This window comes from Mastomys coucha, unplaced genomic scaffold (assembly GCF_008632895.1).
Source record: "Mastomys coucha isolate ucsf_1 unplaced genomic scaffold, UCSF_Mcou_1 pScaffold14, whole genome shotgun sequence".
Classification (NCBI taxonomy): domain Eukaryota; kingdom Metazoa; phylum Chordata; class Mammalia; order Rodentia; family Muridae; genus Mastomys; species Mastomys coucha.
In genome coordinates this window covers 117,810,194-117,828,628 of record NW_022196896.1, presented here as the reverse complement: position 1 = coordinate 117,828,628, position 18,435 = coordinate 117,810,194, and the positions used below count along the sequence as shown (strand labels likewise).

At 49.8% G+C, this 18,435-nt stretch overlaps 1 protein-coding gene across 1 annotated transcript in view; it reads left to right on the top strand.

Moving 5' to 3' along the window:
- Positions 1-283: 283 nt before the first annotated feature.
- Hdac4 (histone deacetylase 4) overlaps positions 284-18,435 on the top strand; it is a 257,625-nt gene continuing 239,473 nt past the window's right edge. Inside the window, exon 1 of the mRNA XM_031368438.1 lies at positions 284-361. The gene's annotated coding sequence lies outside the window, so the exon portion shown is untranslated. The remainder of the gene's footprint in view (positions 362-18,435) is intronic.

Sequence of the window (18,435 nt, the reverse complement as noted above, 5' to 3'; positions counted from 1 at the left end):
ACAAGGCTGAGAGCCAATGGGGTTTGGAACTTTTGAGAGAGGGCGGACGAAGGCGGAGGCCCTTCGCAGCGCCCGCGATGCGAGGCTGGCTGTTGGGCTATTGTGGGGCGGACTTCGGACTGTCGGGCCAATAGAAAGGCCGCTGAGTTCTTGGAGGCGGGGCCGAGCCGTAATTGACGCTTTCTTCATTAGAAACCAGGCAGGGGGCGGGGCCCAAGGGGGGAGGTGACGCACAGCCGTCGCAGCCAATGGCTGGTGGGCCGCCGGCGGGAGGGGCGGGGTCGGGGCGCCTGACGGGCGTAGGGCGCGGCCTATCCCCGCGCGGCTCTGCGCTCGAGGGGGAGCAGCATCATGGTTCAACGTGGGTCAATTTTTTGTGAATGAGGAGGGGAGGTTGTGGGGCCGCTGCCGCGGAGCACCATCCCCGCCGCCGCCGCCCGAGCCCGAGCCCGCGCGCCTGCTCGCGCCACCGCCGTCGCCGCGCCGCCTCACGCCCGGCCCGCTCAACGCGGCTGCTGTCGCCGTCGCCGCCCGAGCCCGCCCGCCCGCCCGCCGGCGGCGGCGCAGGCTGAGGAGATGCGGCTCGGAGCGCCCGAGCAGGGCTAGACGCGGCCCGCCGCCGCCGCGGTAAGCCACCGGCCGTCATTGTCCGCGCCGCCCGGTTGCTGGCGGCAGGTGGACGCCCGGCCCCGCCGAGGCCTCGGGGCCCTACGCCGCGGGCTGGCGGGCGGGAGAGCGGCCTGCGCCGGCGGGCGGGCAGGTGGGCGCGCGGGGGCGGGGGCCGGGGCGTTTATGTAACTTTGTCAGCCTGTGAGTTTGCAGAAAACGCCCCTCGGCGGCGGCGGGCGGCGGGGCGGGGGCCTCGGCTGGGCCCGGACGGTCGCTGGGCTGGCGAGGAGCTGCGCTAGCCCGGGAGACGACCCGGTGTCCACCGTGAGCGAGGGCTCCGAAGGCAGGGCTGTAGCCCGCACGGCGGGAGTCGGTCGGAAAGGCCGGGTGTGGAACCCGTGTTCTCCTTTAATGCACACCGAGAATTTGTTAATAACTTGCAGCCGCTGATAGCGGTGTTTTGGTTATTGCATGCTGTAAATTGACCTGCTGTGACACGGTTTTCAAATAAAGCGTCGCAGAAATTAAACTTAAGTTATTTTAGAACTAATGACTTTCTTAACTAAATCCTAATTGCATTACTGTAGAGACCTACCTAATTGCTTTCCGAGAGCCACTCTGCCTGCTCGGGGAGGAAGGAAAGGCCTGTGTAGTCACTTTGCCTCCCTGCTTCTCTCTGCTCAGGCTTTTCTGCCTGTTCCCACAAACCACCTAAGCATTTAAGGCCTGCGAGTATTAACGTGTAAACAGCCATAGTCCTGTCGCACTCTGGGGTTAGGGGGATGCTGGCGGCTTGCACCTTGACCTGGTTTCGCTTTTTCCTCCGTGATACGATCGAGGTTGCCAGGAGTTTTAATTGCTTCTGATAATTCCGTGCATTATTTCAGGACCGGCTTGATGAAAGCTAGCGTGGTGGTTTCAAAATCCATCCAGAAAGAAGGTGGTGGTGGTGGTGGTGGTGGTGGTGGTGGTTTAGTGCTTGTGGAGAGAGGCAAGAAGGTTGAATTAAGAAAACTCAGCTGCTTGTACACAAATATACACTACAGCAGTTACAAGGCAGCAAAAGTTATTGCAGAATTTTGCAGTCTCTATGGCAACACAATTACTCCATTATAATTGGAAATGCAAAATGCCACCCAGTTAGAAGTTTCATCAGAATGGAGTTTTGGATATCAAAAAATATGTGAGATTTAGTTAAAAATTCTTATTTTTCCTCCCCCCCAGGTAGTTTCTGCAGCTCTAGTCTGGGTTCAGTTATCTATTTTTAAGACCCATCCGCTTTCCCAGCTCTGCCACTCCTCGGATCTGTGGCATCTTTCCCCAGAAGAACTCCCCGTTTGTGTGGGAGGGAAGGATTTTCATGCTTTAAAAACACACACCCGACACACTGTAAGACTTGTATGGTTTTCTGTGTTCTGGCTTTTCTTTTAAAGATCAAATGCCTTCCTGAAGAGCAGTAGTCACCCAGAAGAGGCTGGGTTTGCTAGAAGGCAGAGGTAACACTGCCCCCTTTAGGGGTCTGCAGGCTGCTTACAGGGTGTCTGGGAGCCCTGTGGGGGAGAAGAATGACTGTGGACTGCAGACAGGCCTGGAAAGCCTAGGGACCAAGGACAGATGTGACCAAAGCAGCCCTAGCAAGAGTGTTCTGTGGTTAGCAGCGTCAGAGAGCTGTGCAATATATGAAGCCCCCAGATGGCACCTTCTCAGGAGCCAGGGGCTGCCGCTGGTGAGGTGGGCAAGAGAACATGGCACTGTCTTCTTGGGACTCCTGGCACCTAACTTGACTTTGGTTTCAAACCTGCATTAGGAGGATGCCGCTCTTGATGTTTACCAGAAGAGCTCTGGTGCTGGAAGTTTCCACACATCGTGGGGCTGCTGCAGCTTAATTTCGTTATAACTCTTTCCTTTTAACTACTGCATATTTTTGCCCAGTAATCGACTTCCATTTTCCAGCCTCATTGTGAGGTTTCAATGCAGCATGAATGGCTTTGAATTCCAATCCTTTGATGTTGGGGGTGGCACCAAAGGAAAGGCGACTTTGTGCCGTCCTAATTGCCAGAGCAGAAGAAAATTTCATCACTCCTGTCGAGCCTCATCCATGCCATTTTCTATTGAAAACGGCTGGTTTTTCAGAACTCTGAAGCTGCCATAAGTAATACATTAATACCTGATGCAGGGAGCCAGGGAGATGCAGAAATGAGAGACACCTGCTGCACAGGAAGGTTGGGGGTGGGGGGCTCAGGCCCAGGCCCCAGGGTGACTATGCAGGCATCAGAGGGTGAATCCAGAGTTGAGCTCATGTCCCATTGGTTGTAACCCACTCCCGGGGTAGGGGCCCCAAGGAGATTTTTGGAGTGGCTTTGTCTTGGTCTCCAGTGACCATACTGTGTCCTGCTGTTCAGCCAGCTCTGGGCATTAAGTGTGACACTGACCTTCGAGGTTCAAATGACTGAGGGCAGAGTCAGAAGTGCTGCTGCATATGAACAGGCCCTAGTCCGTAGAACTCACTGAGCCGCCAGGAGGTCAGTTGTTTGCTCTTGGGCTCATGTGAGTGAGCAGGATGGGCTTTGTTTAGGGTGGAATGTGGTCTGGCATCTGCAGCTGCTCTTGGCTTTGCTGCCATCCTTGCCTCTCTGACATGCCTCCTTACTTCCTGGAAGACCAGACTGGAGTCCACACAAATGGACTCCTCTGAGCCCCTCCATGTAACTGGACCAGGTTAGAACACTGTAAGCTCCTGAGTAGATAGATCAGAGTGTGTTCTCTGGATCAGTAGCAAGTGTTTAAATGAGTTACCCAATAAGGGCCATGGGCCATTCTTTGAGCACTTTCCATCTCGGTCTCCTCTATTGCTCCCATAGCTACAAGAAATTGGTGATGCTACACACCCTTGATAGCAGGGATGTATGAGAGGAATGGCAGCCTTGAGTCCCAAAGGCTGAGTCCCTCCTTTCTCTGTTCTGGGCCCAGGATGACTCTGTGTGGAAGGTCAGTGTTGTTGAGTTATTTGGAAGAGCACTTTGAGAAGGTAATTTGGAAGACCTTCCCAGTGTAGGAAGGAAGGGTTGTCACCCTTCCTTCCGAGCTGTCACCACTCTGGGGAGGTAACTTTAATGTCCTCATTGTGTCTTCTGTGTAACATTGAAAGGCTCGGGGTTCTCTCCCTAACATCACAGAAATCAGAACAGCCCAGGTAGCCGGTGGTTGTCACATCCTGTCCCTTGCTTCCTTGGGTCTTTTGAGAAGTTACAAGGCTGTCTGGGAGCAGGCGGTGGTGGCAGCAGACAGCCTGTGGTCTGTGTCCATTTCTCAGAGCTGCTCAGTGTTGCTGGCAGCCTTACTTAACGTGGGACATTTTAATTGGAAGAGTGTATTTGAGGACCACAAACTGAAGAACTACAGCACTCAAGTGTTTGATCCTAAAACCAAGACAGAGCCTTAAGAGAAAATATTGGCAGATTTAATAGTAAGAAAAAAAGTCTTTGGAGAAAGACTCTTTAACCAAGATTCAGAAACAAGAGAGAAAAAAAATGTGTAATCTAGTTGGCCTCTATGAGATTAATAGCCAGTATATATAAAGAGTTTTTGCAAACTAACAATAAAAGAATGAGCTTCCCTGTTACAAGATTAGTAAGGAATGCAGAAAAGCAGATCTCCACAGCTAAGAGTAAGGACTGAGCCTAGCTAATAACCCAGTGTGCAGGAGATTACATATGTGCCCTTTGTATTAGTGAGGTTGATAACAACACCCACAGCTGTGACACGGATATGGCTTCCTAGAGTGTAACAAATGCTTAGACTGGGGCCTAGGCCCATAGGAGGCATAGTGTAAGCATTAGGTATGCATATATTTGTTCTGTAGAGAGAACAATGTATATTGTCATACAAAATACTTAATCTCTCTCCAGGAAAGTATCAAAGATTTAAATGGCCTTTCATTCAGGAGGAAGTTCTGAATCCTAGAATTTATGCTAATGACTGTGGTAAGCGCCTTGACACCCAGGTACCTGCAGGATATGGGCTCTGCCATTTGCAGAAGCGCAGCTCTGTGAGTACCCTGTTGCTGCGGGTAATCTCCCAGTGTGTGGTATACAGAGGCATTTGGCCTAGAGCAGTCTGCAGCCTGGCTTTCTGGTTTTTAATGAGTTTCCAAGGTGATATTGATGGCCATTGGGATATCAGGAAAAGGAGGCATAAGAGACCGCCATTGTGTTTATTCATGTTGACATTGGTTATATATACATTTTTGCAGTATAGAAAAATTTTAAATAATATAATGGCAGTGTTAAAACAATTGATACTGCTTTAATATTTTTCAAAGGAGAATAAGCAGGTCGGTCCTTGGGAGGCTGATGCTAACACTTAGTGTTAGAAGAATCTGAGACGGTTACTCTGAGTCACCCCTGAGCTTTCCGAGGTGGGGCTGGCCTGGTGGGTCTACTCTGCTCTGGTGCAGTCCATGCTTCAGGCTGTTTCTAGTTGACCTCTATGAGAGCAGATCTCTACCTACTGCTCCATGCAGGAAATCCTGTCAAGGCTCCTCTAGAAGACCCAGAAAGCTGGTGAGCCCTAGCTTCTGGCTTCCAAGCCTTCACTCATGGTCTTTGCCTTGTTGCTGAGCTTTCACTCCAGCCTGCTCTGCATCCCCCTCTTGGTCCTCTTTGGCCAGGGCCTTTGCACATATGGCTACCGTTGTGTCTGTCTTCCCCAGTCCTTCGGTTTATGTCTTCTCTTCAGTCTTCTATTCATCTTAGCTCAAAGGCCTTCTTATTCCTTTTTCACGTTCTCCGGTTGTGCAATTTTAATAGCTTATTGTGACATTAGTTGTTTAATGTCATTTGCTGGCTGAAGACTTCAAGGAGTCAAAAGGCCAGGAGTGCCTCATGCCTGATTTGTGCCTGGTCCATGGCAGTTCAGGTACCTGATGAATGGGTAGGCAATGCAGTGCAGGCCTTGGAAGCAGAACTGGGTGAGGACATACATGGAGACCATTGCCCCCATGCTGTTTTCTTGTGTTCTGGAATTGCCTGTTCCCCCTCAAACATCTGGGAACTTCTTGCTCCTGATTTTGGAGATTACACGTTGTTAAGTAGATCCATAAATACAAGTGAAGTGGGTTCTGTGATGTAGCAAGGAGTGAGAGGCAGAGAGGGCTTACACACAGCTGCCAAATAGCAAATGGGCCATTGTGCATTGCCAGGGCAAATGCTTCCAGCTTGTCCCTTGGGTGGGTGGAGGGGGCTGGCTGTGGTATTCAAGGTGGCAAGCTGCTGCTCCTGCTAAAGACATTGTCTCTGTTTGTTTTAATTTGGAATTAATAGCATTACTTAATCATTTCTTACTTAACCTCATAATTTTAACATGATCCCTTAATATGGTTGCATGCATAAACATTCTAGAGTCTGCTCTGTTTAAAACTGCATGTTGGGCTTTGTTAGTTTACTGTTGTCTGTGAAGTATTCTGGCTGTGCGAGTCAAGAGCTTTTGTTGGATTGATGTTTAAGCTTGAGACAATAAATCATCTATGGCCTGGAAGCCTGAAGCAGCATTCCAAGTGGGAGTGCTGTCCCAGTGGTGAGGGACTGGCGACTCCTTCATTGGTTTTATAGGCTGCTTTTTTGCTAGAGTAATTCCTTTTGAAACAGAAGTTTTTCTGCTTCTCTTACCCCTGGTCTTTGGTGCTGAAGAAGGTTGTTAATATTTCTAATGGATCTATTAGGTCTTTTCTAAGTTTTCATCCTGCACATAAGCCCGGGCTGTAGTTTCAGATTAGGCTCAGGACATGGGACTCCATTGAGCACCTGCTTTGTGGCTGGCACCGACGTCTGAAGATCCCAAACCCCCTTCTTACCACTGGCCACTCGAAAGATACGCAGATGCAGATAGGGACCTAAAAGGAGCAACAGACACCCAACAGGTGCATAAGGTTGCCATTCCAAGAACCAGGGTATGTGAAACAGGGAGGCTGAGAGAGTTCCCTGTGGCTGGGGTGGTAAGAGGCCCAAGCAGGTTGGCAGGGGCTGGGGTGTGTGTGTGCTTGATAGTGAATAGGTGTGGTCTTTTTGAGTCAGAGCCACAGTGGTGGGACTGCATCAAGGTGGGAAGGCCCTTATGGGGGGGGGGGATGATGATGCCGTGTTCCAAGGACTGCTTAGCTGGAGTATTTGAGCAGAGAAGAACTGGGTATTCTTATGTTGGCTGCATGGGGCTTGTTCTTGTGAAGGACTGCTGTGCCTTGCAGCTCAGGTATCTGGTGGTGGCTGCATTCCCTTGGTTCTGTTTCTTATGCTTATGTCTGCCAGTGTTAGTGATGTGCCTGACCTCTCTGACCATGTGAGGCATATTTTAGAGGCTCCTGGGTATCCCATGGTATGGCTGGACTCTCCTTAGAATGAGTTCTAGGGCTAGGCTTAAGCACCATTGTGGAGGCCCCTTGTGTCAAGCTTGCTCACTCCACTCTGAGGCTGGAGCTGCAGGCTGAGGGGAGAGGGCTCACTCCCTCTGGAGTTGCTCCCTGTCGAGAGCTTTCACTGTGGCCCACCTGAAACCTCTTAGAGAAGAAGCTTATTCAGGGAGATGCCTGTTGGGAGCCAGTGGAGGAAAACCTCACCTGGACATTGCTGCAGCAAATCCCAGTGCTGGATGCCATTGCTTGCCGGCCCATGCTATTGCAGTAGTGTGGCAGTGAACAGATCAGCAGAGTGTGACAAAACACACAACACAGTCCTTGCTCTTCTGTACTACCTATGGGGCACCCTTTAAAGTTTGTTCGGCTCTCAACTCATGCTAGGTCCCTGTCATTTAGTAGTTCAGGTTTGGGCCATGGCCTCTTAGACAGGGGGTACAGTTGGCAGGTTAGGTCTAAGTTACTCTTGGACTTTAAAGAGCTTAGGAAGTAGTTGGTAAATGCCACAGTGGATAAGGCTCCTTTCGCTATGGCATTTCTGTGCGGTCCATACTGGATAGGAACGGCATAGGTGGTCTCTGTTCCCTTTCTGTGGGACACTCCTGTGCAGCTCCTGTGTTATTCTTTGCTTGCCTCTCCAAGCTGGAGGGACACATCCAGGGCTACTGAGTTCTCAGCTTTTCTTGTGAGTTCCTTTTCCAGAGCAGGTTGTCTCCTTTTATATTTACTGCCCTGCACATTTCGCAGCAGCCCCAGTGTCTCCTGCAGTTGTCAGCTGAAGTGGCAGCAGACCTGAAACGTTTGTGCTTTGGTACCTATTGACGTCCCCAGGAAGCAGGGCTGGCTCTTCTCTCTGGCAGCTGGCATGGAACAAGCCACGGTGCTGGGCCTTTTGGAAGATGGTGTTGGGATTTAGAGTTAGTCAGTAGTCCTTCTCAAAGAAGAGGGTTTCCTCTACCAGGATAGAATGTGAGCATCATTTGAGTGCACTTTGGTGACAGATTTTCAGCATGTAAGTGGGAGTATAGTTAGAAGAGCAAAGACTTTACTGTCTGAGGAGGTGCCTTGGCTTCTGGCTCCTTGGGTGGCTCCTCATAGGTGTGGGGAAGTATGCATGGCTCTGCGGATTTAGTACTGTCTGCCTGTGTTATAGGATAGTGGTTCTGAACCTGACTTTCCACAACTCTGGAATGTTGGAGACAGATCATGAGTGTTGAGTCAAATCTGAGCTGAACTCTCTGTTTGACCTTTATGATTTTCTTACCTGGCTAGCAGCATTGCATGGTCTTAGTTCATCTCATGCCATCTGTAGGATAGAGGGAGAATTTCCATAGAATCTCTCATAGGAGATTCTGGACAAGTGGGCTCCCTGAGGCCTGGCCTTCATCTCACTGTCTTTTTATTCTGTTCCCCTACCTTGTGGTGCTCACAATTCTCTTTGCTGGCAGGCCTCTGGTAGGAATAGAGTTAAGGACAGAACATGCCACCTGCAGAGCTGTTGTTGGTGATTAGGCCTTTGCAACTGCAGGACTTTCTGAGGCCCAGTGCCAGCTTTGGGTGTCTCTGCATCTGCATCTGGTGGTGAGGACCTCAGTGTCATCTGGGAACAAGGATTTAACTGTTTGTCCTTGCAGGGACTATTAGCTTGTAGACTTGACAGCTTAGGATAGCTGCCCTTGAAATGCATGAGGCCCTCAGGGCACTACTCTGTGGCAGTCCCTTCTTGCAGACAGGGCCTAGCCTATGGTTGTAGGCATCTTGTCAGTGAGTTGGCACAGCCCTTTGTACCTGGCCAGTAGTGCTGCCCTGTCTCCAGGAGGGGCTGTGGAAGTGACCTGATGGCCTTTTTATGATAGGTCTCTGTGGTCAGCAGACTGCCTGGTATTGTGAAGAAGAGCTGTTGTGTAGTCCTTTGCTAAGGGTTTTCCTGTCCCTTCGCCTTCTGGGTGGTTCCCACCCTTCTCTTCATGTTTCCCCGTGATAGGAGCAGGGATCACTGCCATCCTGGCCAAGGCCACAAGTAACTGGAGGGGAGCTTCATGATGGTCGGCTCAGGATATAGGTGCTGAAGACATGGAGCAGTTTCTGGTGCCACACTGAGGGACAGAGACCTTGTGGAGGGCAAGAAGGACTGGAGGAGAAGTGCAACCTATGTGCACACGCCATGGGATTGCTGTGGGCAGCAGTGTATACTCTGGAAGTGCCAGGCAGCCCCTGAGGAATGGAGGAGCATGAAGTAAGGGTGATGTCCCTTTGAGATGCCTGAGAAGACAGCATATGGTGGCTCTCAGTGTCAAAGAGGAGATCTTTCTGGTGTTATCTTTATCAGGTAAGGTCTCTCCATGGCAGTACAAGGACATCATGCACTCTGGGAAATTGACTGGCCCACTTTCCAAAGTACAGATGGAGGAAGTGTTCCAGCAGGGCGAGAGCTGGCTTCTCTACAATATATTAAAAATGTGCACCCGCACCTGGTCTTAGGACAGTCAGCTTCATGAGTGACAGGGCCCTGCTAAGTGTCCCAGAACTCCTTTACTGCATGCCCTTCAGGAAGTACCTACCATCTTTGTCTCTGCAGAATCTTGAGTTCATGCAGCCTGGTCTGGCTTTGGTCTTAAAACCAAAATCTGTGAGTCAGGCCCTGCCACAGGAAGACAGACTGCATAGCGTGGCTCAGCCTACATTCTGGTAATGGGCTTGCCTCTTCCGGAAACTGGCTAGGACATCTGCCTCCTCCTGTGGAAATGGCTGCTCTCAGGAGGGAGGGAAAGGAAAAGGATGCTGAGGAGGGTGGCAGTTGCTAGGTTGCTGCCATCATCATGGAGCACCTGGAGCTTCCTTGGTCTCTGCAGCAGTTATGGAGCAGTCCTTGAGTGAGCTTGGGGTTTATAATAAAGGCTATGGTGAACACTTTGCAGACCCGAGTCTTATGCGATCTCCTCTGTGAGGGAGGGAAGAATGATGTGCTTAGGAGGTTTAGTATGCAGCAAGGTCAGTTGGAGGGACTGGTGGGATTCTCTAGTGGTGTGTGCACAGAGCTGCTTTAGCCTCTCGCAGAGACAGGGTCCTGCTTCATTCTACCTCTGCTGGCTAACTGGGAAGTACAGATGACCTCAGAGAGGGACTCAGCACCTCCACATGTAGACCACAAAGGTGGAAAGGATTATGTTGTGGAGTATGGGTTGCAGCCCAGTGAGGTGGATGTTCATTCATGCCTGGGGTTCTAAGTAAACAGAAGGACAGAGGGCAGACTGGGGCCCCAGCAGCTGAGCTGTGTGGAAGTGCAGAGGGTAGGGCTTCTAGACCCACTAGCCAGCGTCCTTCTGTGGCCAGTCCAGCTCCTTATGGCTATCAGTTGCCTGAGGATGCTTTACAGAAGCTCCTGCCACAGGTAGAAGTGGGCGGGTGCCAAGTGTCTCCTGAGAGGGCATATACAAATGCAGCCCAGGCTCAGGCAGTGATCTAAATCCCTTGCTGTGCTCCAGGGAGTTTGGGGAAGGAATCTACTTTGAAATCAGACTGAGAGTCTTCAGGGTCTGGGCTTGTGGTCTTCCAGCCTGTGGCAGGCTGGAGCATCAGCGGTCGAGACTCCTGGCCTCAATCTGTTCATTTACAGCTTGGGTAAGAGAATTTATGTCTCTGAGGATATTTGTTATAGGGCAGAATGCAGAGGTTGGTCGTTCAGCCCCCAACCTTGCCCTAGCACGAGGAAATTAGCCTCTCTGCCTTTGGAGGCCCACATCTGTGGGGCCAGCTGTGTCTTGGCATGCTTCTTCAGTCTAGCAGACCTGGTACTGCCATTACATGTGGACCCTTGGCTTGGCTGCACCTGCTTCTAGCCTACCACTGAAGAAGCTGATGTTCCTAGTGTGGCAAGTTCCGTGGCGAGGGCCATGGGTTCAAGTTGTAGCTGCTTTGAGCCTGTGCCTTTCCTGCTTTCATATTACCTGATGTGCATAGTGGAGTAGCACCTCAGTTGAAACATCTCATTCAGGGTCTGACTTTGGGTGGCTAACGTATGTGATGAGGGGCTAGACTTTGAGAAACAGGCCAGGTGTGCATCTGGTGCAGTTGCGTGTGAGCTGTTCTCTTGCTATTTGCCTGGCCTCTCTGTTTTCTTTTCTGTACAACCAGATGGTGGGATGTTGCCTTGCTGAGTTGTGTGAGGATCAAGTATCACATCTCTGGCTGCAGGGCACAGGTTAGCCACAGAGATGTATGTGTGTGGAGGGAGACAGCAGCTGTTTTAGCTTTGGTGTGCTATGCCTAGTATAGAGAGCATTCTGACCAGAGAGACACCTGCACAACCCGCACAGGCTTCCTGACATAGGAGGCAAGGTGGAAGACTCTTAGTGATTATGTTGGTGTCTTATGTTCCCGAGCAAAGCACACTGAGAAAATGGATCATGGATAGCAGGAAATGGCCTTGTGGAACTTCCTGGCCACTGGTTGATATTGTGGACTTGGCAGTTGCCTTGGCAGGTGACCTTGTTTATCCTTTTGCTAGCCACCCCTCCCCACTTTCCCTTTTTTCAATTCTACTTTGGTTCTGAGAATGCAGTTCCTGCCCCATGCATGTGTACACAACACATAGACATGTGCACATAGCCCTCCCCATTTGCATGCTTACGTGTACTTGTGTGCACACACACACATGTGCATATACAACATAATACACATATGCATATACATCACCCACATGTACACTGGAACCATATCCAGGATGAATTCAGATTCTTTTCATTATCTCCTGGTGGGAAGAGGGTCAGCCTGTACACATTCTGCTCACTACCACTCCTCGAGGACCTGTGCAGTTTTGGGTGCTCTGTGCATGTGATGGTCTTTAGGGTTAGGATGATAAGATCCTTGCTTAGAGAGTATGGCCCTTACCCAGTTCTGCCCTGTGTGGAGATGCTGGACCTTAATCTTTAGAGGTAAGAATATTTATATGGGCTGCCCTTTTTAGGGCAGAGTCCTAAGTGTCATCTCATCAAATGGACTGGGGTGGGCCAGGCATTGGGAGGACAAGGGTCATCTTTTAGCTCTTCTAGATTGAAGAGATAGGGCAGGAGTGCTGACCTCTTTTCCTTAGGGTGTCTCTTAGTTTTGCAGACATAGCTGTGGCCTTAATACTTGCCTGGATAACCATGCAGGTTCGAGGATGCTTCTGCCTGGAGGACTCTATCTTTTTGTGGCTCCATATTGTTCACCTTAGTCTTGGAATCATCTAGGGCCCTGGCTTTGTCCCTACTTGGCTTACCAATCCTGTTGTCCATGAGAATTCACACTGTTCCTGGGAAGATCACTTCAAAGTTGTATTACATGGGTCCTCCTGTAGCCAGGACCCTGTGACCCAGTCCTGCTGGTCCTGGTTGTCCTGGTGTTGTTTCTACCTCAGTTGCCATCTCTTTCCTGTTTCAGTGTTGATCCCACTCCTGCCATGTGGCTGCTCCAGGGGTGCCTTCCTGGCTTGGACCTAATCCTCAGGTTCCCAGGTTCTCTATTAGTTACCTGCACTGTTGTCTTTCCCCTCAACCCTGGTCATGCCATTCTTCCCGAATGTTCCAAGGTTCCTATTACCTGGATCAGAACTCTAATTTCTGCCTCATCTTCAGGGTTCTCCTAGCTTCAATCCGTCCCCCTGTGCAGCTTCCTTCCTGTATCCTCAGTGGACACACTGCCTAGGCCCTGCTTACAGCACTCCTGGGTTTTTCTGCTCCAGGCCTTTATGAATTCCTGCCTTGAGCTGGTTTGGGCTTGTAAGGAAAGGGCTGCAGGTGATTATCCAGTTGCCTCTGATGGGCAGACAGCTGACAACTCCAGTGACAGTGTCACAGCCTCCTGGCTTTCTTGGAATTGACTATTGGCCTTCCCTGCCTAGGCCATCATTAGGGTCTGCAAGGCCTGTCATATTACCTCTTCCTATCCTGGAACCGAAGTAGGTGTATGCTGCTTTTACACAGCCAAGCCTCATACCTGGAGTTCCACAGAATTCACAGGCTTGAAGCTGGGAATAGGTTGCTTCTGGGCATCTTCCCCATATTTAGCTGAGCTAGGACAGAGTTCTGCCATTAAGCTGGTAAAGGGTGGCCAGAATCCCTCTTTGGACCTTAAAGGGCTTCAGGGCAGGGTGCTTCCTCTCTTTGAGACTAGCTCTCCCACGTGTCTCAGTATATTCAGAGTGAGGACACTTCTTTTGCCTCCTGATATGAGGGGGTTGGGAGGCAGCAAGGTTTGGCTGGAAGGCAGTGTCTGGTTAGAGCTGGAGAGCGGCCTTCCCCCACTGTGGGTGGGGGTGTATGAGCCCTAGTCACTTGAGTCCTGACACCTGAGAGATCATGAGAAGGATAGGGCACATCCATGGAAGACATACTCCTGGCTCCCCGTGTACACAGTTATGTGTGGTTGCTCCAATATAATATTTGTTTTTTCCACATCTGGGAATACTAGTTAGTCCCCCAGCACTGGCTTCTACACACAGCAGTGTGGGAACCTGCGTGATATACAAAGAGACATTTCTCTCAAGGCCTGTCTGTGTCTGGTGTTCTGCTTCCTGGGCCTTGACCCATGGATTCATGAGTATGGAAGTTTATCTTAAGCTGTTAAAACATATTTAACAGTTGTCCATATTTAATACAATGTGCACTTTAGGGCTAGAGGCAGAGGGACACTGAGTGTGCCTAGCAATAGCCAGTAAGTGGCGAAGCAGCCAGACCCATCTTTGCAGTCAACACTTGTTCCTTTAGAGGAAGGGCAGCTCTTTTTTTGTTGACAGTTTCTCCACTTTGGAGGGGTGCTAAATGCCTTCCAAATGCCACTTTGCTTATAGCTTAAGGTGTTGTGGGTCTTTGGAGCCCGTGGGGATCCTAGGCATCGGATTAAGAGCACCTGATAGATGTGATAGACCCTTAGAACCTGGCTGTTTTAATACTGACTTGGCATACAACCAGGTCTTAGCAGCATGGTCAGAGGTGCCCTGAGGTCATGACTTTGTCCCATCCAGGGTGTTGTTAGAAGAGGTAGTAAAGCGTAGTGCATCCTGTTACTTAGCCACTGCAAAGACAAGCTGGTGAGCCAGTGTCTGTCAGCTCTCAGAGCACTTGCTCAGACACTTCTATCTCTGTGTCTTTTCCTTCTGCCCTTGCTGGCCACGATTGGTGCTGCTTCTGCAGGCAGGGCTGAGGCTCTAGCAGCCTGCAGACGTGTGGGCTTAGCTGCATCCCCTTTGCTTTCTCACTTCCATTCCATAATGGCTTCTCTTCCTCTCTCAGAGTATGGGTTCAGCCTCTTAGCCCGGCTGTCTGGGAGGAGTGCTGTGAGCTGGACAGACTGGGGCTGTCATTCGTTTGGAACATGGGAGACTCAGTTTAACTCTACCCAGTCTTTGAATGTGTTGGCCTTGGAGATGAGCCTGTCTTTGTTGCCCTTCCCATGGACTATGCCCTTGCTGTGTATTTCTCTTGAGATTCTTGGAGGGTTCTGGTACTGGGTACCTGTTCTGCCCAGATGGTTCTACTTGGTTAAGGACGACCCCACCTACCCAGCACTATCAGACCTGTTCTCTAGGTCTGCCTCAATCTCTGCACAGGTCCCAGATGCAGTTTGCGGACAGATTGTTTAGATTCTAGATTAAAGTTTGTGACTGACAAAGGTCTGTCTAGGTCTGCACCCTATGGGAAGATCACTGCTGGCCTTACAGGGATGTGGAGCACCTGGGATGCGGTGGCAATCTTCTGAGTTCTGGGAGGCAGGGGTAGGGGTGGGGTGGGGGTGGGGGACAGAGCAAGATGAACGTGCTGTTAGATAGGTGCCTTGGCATGAATCTGTTAACCTTGGTATCTCTCATCTGGTTGTAGGTAAAAGAAGACGCTGTTAGCTTGGACTGGGCTGTGTCCTGGGAAGCTGTGGCCCACCTGCCCTTGTTGTGGGGACCTCTGGTGGAGTGGGTAGACCTACAAAGAGGGAAGGGCCCTACAACTCTGGGGTTTACTCTCAGTTTCATTGGGGTGGCCCATCTGGGTTATACTGGGTGGTCTGCCGTTTACACCATCAGAAAGATGAGAATTTTGTTTCTTGATTGCCTGAGTATTTTTATTAAAGCATTTCTAATATCATTAATATTAAGGGAACTAAATTGAAAGAATAGATCAGCAATACAAATAAGCAGTTACTGTAATTGGGAAAATACTAACGATTTAATTTGCATATGTGGCAGAAGCATTTTTTTTTATGACTGCCTTGATAATAAAAGACAGGCTGAGTAGCACAAATGCAAGCAAATGAAGAAATCCATTAATTCTCCTATTCATTTAAAAAATGGTATTCCCGGCTTTTACAGTGACAGTTTAATAATTAGGGTGCCTAATTTTAATCTGTTCCGTGGGTGCACACCCTGCCTAGCTTGGGCAGCCAGCTGCCAATGGTGGGATTCTGCGCTCAGGATGAAAGCGCAGGAAACTGGGGCCCTAGTATTGAAGTCACAGTGATGCCTTTGGCTGTATGATTTCCAGTGATGAGCCAGTCTTTATGCTGGATGATGTGTGGGGATTTGTCTTACCCAGGGTTTGAGTCTGTTGGTGGGTTCTCAGCCCTAGGTGCTTTTGACTCATTCTTCTCCAAAGAGCCATTTCACAGTGATGGAGATGGTCTGGGTTACCATAGCAAGCTGTGCTTGTGGCACTGGTGGGTTGAAGCTAGGTTGCTGAGGAAGGCCCCACTACTTAACTACCTCCAAATGCAGCTAATACTGGCCCAGAAGCCCTGACCTGAACACTCCTGGAGTGAGGGTGGGTCTTCTGCATAAGAGACGAAAGTCACACACATCATTTCTGGTCTGGGGATGAGGAAGTAAAGTCAGCTCTCATTTACATATTTTGGCATTTGGATGAAGTGTTCCTTTATCCTTTTCTGTTCTTTTTCTTTCTCTGTCTTTTTAAGCTTTGAAGAATGGATCTAGAGCCTCTAGAACTTAGTTTCTTAGCAGAGTGGTCAGATACAGTTAGAGATAACAAAGAGGCATATTTGTGTGGTAGTAACTACAGAATGAGAGGAGACTGCTCAACTATAGTGTGAGTCCTTGGTTTCCCCCCTGGAAGCTCTCAGGCTGCATATTTCTATTGCAGGGAAGGAGAGAGGCACGCAGGAGGTGGCATGTCCCACTTGTTTCCTTCACCATGAGATGACGTGTTTCTCACATGTCCAGGTGACAGTTGAGTTTCTGTTGATCCTTGTACACATCCTGATGTGTGTGTTCTGTGCGGACTACTGTCTGTTACCAGTCGTCTCAGCTGGGCCATGAACATGTCTTCACCCTCCGCACCCTGCAGGTTCTCATGAAGTGCTAGTCCCTGTGCACTGAGAAGTTGCCTGAGTGCCTTTCCTTGTTCTCTGAAGTGGCCTTTAAAGGCTGAGTAGAAGAGGGCACGCAGCAACTCTGAAGGGAGGGGATGTGGAACAAATCTGCATTACCAAGTAATTTGGCGATTTATTAGATTTGTATGTGCACATAGCTTTTTAAAGTTAAAAAATATGAAACTTGGCTCTAACTATTTGAAGGTTGTAGCATCAGTTCACAGTCACAACCAAATGCAGAATATTCTCAGAGCTCAAACTATGTATGCCTTGGTAGGGTTGAATGGTAGGTGACTTTTATAAAATGCATGTTCTTGTTAGTTCTGTGGTTAACACAAACATTTGCTCATTCCTAACAGAAAAGAAAAAACCCAAACAACAACAACAACAACAAATCCCAATGGGATGAGACCAGTGTTTGTAGGTGGTGGGACAGACTCTAAGAGGTAGTCATGTAGCAGGAATATGCGATATTTAACAGTAGTTTATATTTCATATCTGTCAGTTAATAATACATAACATACTGTATAATTGCAAAGTACATTGGGTGTGCACATGAGTCTGTACCTGTATGATTGAGACCTTTGGGGAATAAGACCCATGGGTCACTGCAGGCCTTGCACGTCTTCATAGTTACTGCTTGCATACATGGACCAAACCTCCAAACCTCATTAGGCTGTCTGCCTTCTGTCTCTGTGAGTCAAACTCAGCTCTTGACCTTGGTGCTCAGGGGTTAGAGGTTGTTCTCTCCTGGGTTATGCCTTCCTTTTTCATGCCTGTCTCGGTCCAGCAGGGAGTTGGTGCTGCTCCTAGGGAGTGGACTAGCGACTCCTCACTGTACTCCTGACTGAAGCCTGTGGTCTGCATTGTCTTCTCTCTGTAGTTACCATGTAGCCTAGACCTGAGGAATTGGTCTGTAGTTATTCACAGACACCATTATTACTTTTTCTCAATGACCTGTGATGAGGCAGGCGCTGTTAGCTGGTCCCTAGGAGTCTTGGAGTTCCTGATGCAGAGAACCATCACATGGCTCTGGAGATGCAGAGCCTGGATCAGGACCCAGTTCAGCCTGCCGTTCTGTGCTACTTTTTGGGGATGGTACCCAGGTGGTGTGAGGATAGAGTGAGGGTGACCAGGCCATGAGCTGGGAGGGCAGCTAACCCCAGAAGACCATAGACACAATCTTGGAGCAGGTGGTTTGAAGGCTGGGGTACTAGCACCCCTCCAGGGATTCAGCTTTCTTGGATGGCAGGGATCATATCTAGAGGGCTGAGATAGGACTACCTTTTGCAGAAGAGGTGAGCAGCTGGTAACCGCATGGGCAGGTGGGAGCTGAATGGATCCACCTGCTCAGGTATTTGAGCTCTAATTTATTAATCACCAGCACTCACAGTGTCATCATGATGACTTTCTTATTTTCTGGCAGGAGCCTGCTCACAACCAGGGCTCCCATACCTGTATCCGTAGTGGGACCGTATTGAGTCCTTCTTTTTCCAGGCTTTCCCCAAACTCCTCTCATGCACCCCTGTGTCCTTTGAATGGTAAGTCTCAGTTTCCCTCTCCTTGTCTCTGGAGTTTCCCATCTCTGAGCTTTAGCGTCTCTGATTGACCAGGGGAAGGATAGGCCTCCTTGTATCCTTGTATGCTTGCTTCCTTTCACCCTGGGGTCCATTGCTTTTGGTACTTCACATGAGTCTGGAAATTCCCTTGTGTGATGAGTGTGTGGGTGCAGGTCATCCTTGGGGAGTAAAAGAGTGAACAGTGGCATTGGGACCATGGTGGCCACGCTGTCCTTGTTGCATCCAGATCATTCTCCTTTAGCACACAGAAGCTGTGCAGGCACACTGGCTGGGAGTCACTGGCGGGACCCCCAGTGCCACCCTTTGTGTGCTTGCTTTCAGGTGTCTTGTTTTTAGTATTTCTCTGAACTTTGAGTCTTGTTTTCTGTTACTTGAAGAGTGTATTTCCCACCTCCTCTTTTTGTTGTTGCCACCACCACCATCACGACCACCACCACTACCACCACCACCGCCACCGCCACCATCACGACCACCATCACCACCTCCACC